This window comes from Prunus mume, linkage group LG5 (assembly GCF_029339155.1).
Source record: "Prunus mume cultivar Tortuosa linkage group LG5, ASM2933915v1, whole genome shotgun sequence".
Classification (NCBI taxonomy): domain Eukaryota; kingdom Viridiplantae; phylum Streptophyta; class Magnoliopsida; order Rosales; family Rosaceae; genus Prunus; species Prunus mume.
The window spans coordinates 8,672,621-8,677,640 of NC_142702.1; the positions used below are offsets into that span (position 1 = coordinate 8,672,621).

General features: G+C 36.7%; 1 non-coding gene across 1 annotated transcript; it reads right to left on the reverse strand.

Moving 5' to 3' along the window:
• Positions 1-1,799: 1,799 nt before the first annotated feature.
• On the reverse strand, positions 1,800-1,907 carry LOC148916815 (small nucleolar RNA R71). The gene has a single exon (XR_016127568.1). It is a non-coding gene; the product is annotated as a small nucleolar RNA R71 (small nucleolar RNA).
• Positions 1,908-5,020: the final 3,113 nt, after the last annotated feature.

Below are 5,020 nucleotides of genomic sequence, written 5' to 3' on the forward strand. Positions count from 1 at the left end.
TAACTAGAACATGTTAATTATGTTATAAACATGGTTCTATTACTAATGCAACATTGAATTGATTTAAAGGAAGTTATAAACTAATACTATATAACTATTATCTCATTCTTTAGAATAAAGTAAAAGTTTTCTCCTTCTTAGGCATATGAAAAAATGATTAACAGATTGCTTAATACCTTCCACAATTATGTGAAAATTGTGGGGGTGACAGGCATGAAGGAAAATTTGGAATTTTATTTCCTCACAAAGAAAATAGAAGTTTTCTAGATTAGTTCATAAGCACCACGTTTTGGTGGAGAGAGGTTTTGATGTTCATAAGAGTTTAAATTTCTCTTATACAAGGTCTGAGAAGGTTAGAGACCTTCCTATAAGTACCACAAGTGTGGGGGTGTCTAACCGAGTATTAGAAGGTTACTCAATTGACACAATTATTAAGTCTTAACAAAATAAATTAAAACTACTCTTGAATGTAATTTATTTCCATATATGAAATTATTATGGCAATATATTACAGAAATAGTCAACCTAGTGGATCCAATATTTAAAGGTCAGACTAAAGAGTTAGTTGATCATCGAGGGGAACGGGAGTATAAGCCTAAATATTTAAAGTCTCCATAGTGGATACCCAACCTAGCTAACTGGAGATCCCAAGATCTAGGTTCAAAATGGACAACCAAATTATGGATGACTAAGTAGTAGCACTGTCGAGATTACATCTCTTACCCATGTCCTATGATGAAACAGTGAAACAGTGCTGCCTGTAGCGTGTTTTAGGGTAATCTTTGATTTTAATGATTCCTATAGCTTGGAAATCCAAGTGGGGTAGTGCAGGATACTCTTAATAGGAAGTCACCTATGTGAGTGTGAAATGAGGCCGTTTCTATGAGAATTTTTTAAGGCTTGAATTCTCTAAAGCTCTCATGAATACCAGAAATCGCTCAGGGCCAAAACGAGCACAATCGATCGAACCAGATATGTTTAGAAGGGTGTTGTGTGAGTGCTATTGTCTGGGTTTACACAAACGGCTGAACAGTTCAAGACATCACGTTCACTGATTAGCCAAGTAAATCCGATAGTATTTCACTATAGAAGGTTCAAGGCCAAAAGCTACCTATCCAGATGCAGTATTCTTCTAATAGGAACTTTCTCTAGTGTCTTCATTTTTTTGTTTGCATGTTGTTGAGTCAATTTCCATTCTTGTGGGGGATTGTTGGAAAATTTAATATTAACTAATATTGATTTTCCTATTTGAATAGAAATTAATAAAATCCATTGGGTTAAAGACATGACCCTTGGGTTAAAGACATCTTCACATGGGGGGTGACAACTCTTCAAACCAAGGGATGCATTGTTTGGGGTGAAAACTATTCAAACCAAGGGATGCATTGTTTGCATTTTCAGATAAGGATACCTTTTTGGAAGGGTATTTCATCATCTATAAATAGATCAATCTTCCTGCAGTTTTAGAAATTCAGTTTAATTCTCTACATACAGACTTTCACATATAGAAAGCATTAGAGTTTTCATAAAGAGATGTTCCTGCATAATTTGGTTCAAAGTTTCTTGTGAATTGCAATGCTTCTTTCACAAGGAGGGGAGTCGTTGTATCCTGGGAGGCGAACGCTAGTGAACCATAAGCACCAGTGTGGGGCGTAATTCGTCTTAAGGTCAGAGTGTCCAACACTTGCCTCGACTCAATTAAGGTTCTTCTAATTCAATTCTCCTTTTGTAAAAATATGTTTTATGTGCAGTATTTATTTTATAGCAATTTAGCACTCATATTTCTAACAAAAAACACTAGCATTGAAGTAAGAGATCTTGGCATTTTTGCAAAAACCAGGAGAAGCATTCCATGAAACCTGGGATAGATTTGGCGAGTTATTCATGAAATGTCCACATCACGGCCTAGATAGTGCGCTTCAGATGCAGATATTTTGTGATGGCCTCAATGTAATTACCAAAAGCAATGTGAATGCTTTTGCAGGAGGATCTTTAATGGAAAAGACAGCTAGACAAGCCTATGAATTATATGATATGCTTGCTACAAACTCTCAGCAGTGGTCTGAAGATAATACACATAAAAGAGGTGTTTTTGAAATCAATCAAGCCATTCCCAATGTCTCAGCTCAAATTGCTAGTTTGGAGAGAGATTGAAGCCATGATGCGGGGTTCATCAGTTGCTACAACCTCACGAGTATGTGCCATTTGTAGTGAAGAAACACATGATATTACTCAATGCCCAAGTAAAGTAGCGTTTCCAGAGCCCAAGTAAAGTAGCCTTTCCAGAGCAATGTTAATGCTTTGAATACTTTTAACGGGCCAAAGAATGACCCATTTTCGTTCACTTACAGTCCTGGGTGGAGGAATCATATAAACTTTGGATGGGGATGACAACAACAATCCCGCCAGCCTCAGCCAACCACAAGTCAGACTCAGAAATCCCATTCGGAAGCAAAAATATCTACTTTAGAGCAAATGATGGCCAAACAACAAAATACTCTTGAACGACAGCAATCTACAATGGAAGCTATGACTCAATTATTACAAAATCAGAGTGCTTCTATTTCAAAGTTGGAAATTCAGCTGGGTCAGTTGGCTAATCAGGTTAATGAATGTGAAAAAGGAAGATTCCCTAGTCAACCTGAACAGAACCCAAGAAATCAAGAGCACCTCAAGGCTGTCAAGACCCTCAGAACTGGAAAAAGTCATGACAATAGGCCAAACATTGATTTTGAAGACGAGGAAGTTCAGATTGAGAAAGATACGCAACATGTGCCATCCAATGCCACAGTGCCAGATGCTATGCTAGAAGAGCCGGCCCTTACACCAAAGCCTAATTCTCAGGAAAGCAATGCTCGGGGCTTTGGTACTTTGCTTGCTCCCTCCACTGCTACAAAAAGTGACAAAAACGACCAGAAAAAAACGACGGTCTAAATGAAAACCGTTGTTTTTTAAAAGACGACGGTTCTATAAAACCGCCGTGTAATAACACCTTAGACACCTAAAAAATGGAGATTCAAATGGCTGTTCCTAAAACACGACGTACCTAATTAAAAAACTGACGTCTTATTGAAATAGGATTTCCGAGTAGTAAAATCAAAGCCAACAAAGAACGGCAGAAGTTATGAACCGATTGACGTAGAAAGTAAAGACGACGATTTCAAAAAAGCCCCATTTTACCCAAAAATTAACACGACCAAGTTTTCGTATAAGGCGCCGTATAATTACAAATAAATCCACGGCGGTAAAATACAAAATACCGCCGTATTAAATTAATGTACAACTACGGCAACGATAAATACAACGTCTTTCTCGTATAGTTCTACGACGGTATCTTTAAATCTCACCACGTTGGGGTTTTCATTTAACGTCGTATTTATTCACTTTATACGTCATACATTATATTTAAACCGTCGTCTTAATAAGAATTTTTTTTAACAATTATTTCTTGGATTTTGTTATCCTACGTCGGTAGATCTACTTAATTACAAGAATTGAAATAATCACGACGATTTATATAGAAAACCGCCGACATAATCAGATTTTTCTGAGATCACAAGGGTTAGGAGATCTTACAAGATGGAACTCTGTTCCTCATCATAATCTTACCAGAAAAACAATAACGCACATACACATTAACATACACATTAACATCCAAAAAATTGTCTCTGAAATTTGACGACGGCAGCCTCAAATTTGCAATCAGAGAGACAATTGTTTGGAAGTTGATGATATGTGTGCGTTTGTATATCTACACAAACGCACACACACATCAACATCCAAACAATTGCCTCCTAAAATTTCACGACGGCAGCCACAAATTTGCAATCAGAGAGACAATTTTTTAAAAATTGGTGATGTGTGTATGTTTGTGAATCAGATACACAAACATACACACACACACACACCAATATTCAAACAATTGCCTCCTAAGAGATGAGGTGAGACAGAGAAAGGGGCAAGAAGAAGTTGAAACCCTAATCGAATACTAAAACTGAAAGAACCCGTGAAAAAAAACCTTATTTATAATTAAAAAACCAAATCCACGTCGGTTATATTACACCTAATGACGTTTAACAAAAAGAATCCACGTCGCGGAACAAATACATTACGTCGTCTTAGTCTTACTTAAGACGACAAAAAAAGACGACGGTATAACAAAAAACAGTCCTTGTTTTTATATTCGTATTTGATTTAAATCAGTCACCCAAAAAAGAAACTTTACAAATTCTAGAACATTAATTTCCTTCATTTTAAATTTCCTCGGGAAAAAAAACTCTATTTATAACGCACTGTTTTTGAAAAATAAACTGAAAGAACAAGGGAAAAAAAATTCTATTTATAATTATAAAAATAAAATCCATGTTGGTTATATTACACCTAACGACGTTTTAAAAACGAATCCACGTCGCGAAAAAAATATTGCGTCGTCTTAGTTAAAAAAAGACGATGGTAGAACAGAAAACCGTCGTTGTTTCAATTTCTTTAACCGTTCTCTTTCTGCAGGACTTGGATAGTTTAAAGCATTGACAGTTGAAGCCATCTGATTCGATTGCTCAGGCTTTAGAGGCCATCCTGAAGCCTTTTCTATTCTTTATCGCATTCTTGAAAACCCATCTTCTTCTTCAGAAACTCTACGGATAAAGGAACAGGCTATCACAAATATGACGGATCTTCTTAGCTAAGAGAATCGAGCAGAGGAACACATCTGATCTTGAGTTTCCACGAGAAGCGAACTTTCCTTCGACAGCGAGTGGAGGCCAGGCTTGCATCTCTTTAGATGGAAAGCAAGGAGTATTCAGAAGCACTAAGTCTCCTATCAGGCTTGACAAGCTTCCTCTTGTGGACATAGATTTGTTGGAGAGTAAGCTCCATTTCTCTTTGAGAAAGACATCCAAATTATTGTCTTTGAGATGTGAGAGAGAGTGTCTGTGAGAGAGGAAGAACTTGGAAACCTAAATGAAAATTGAAACTGAAAGAAAGCGACAAATTTATACAATAAATTTTTAAAACCCACGGC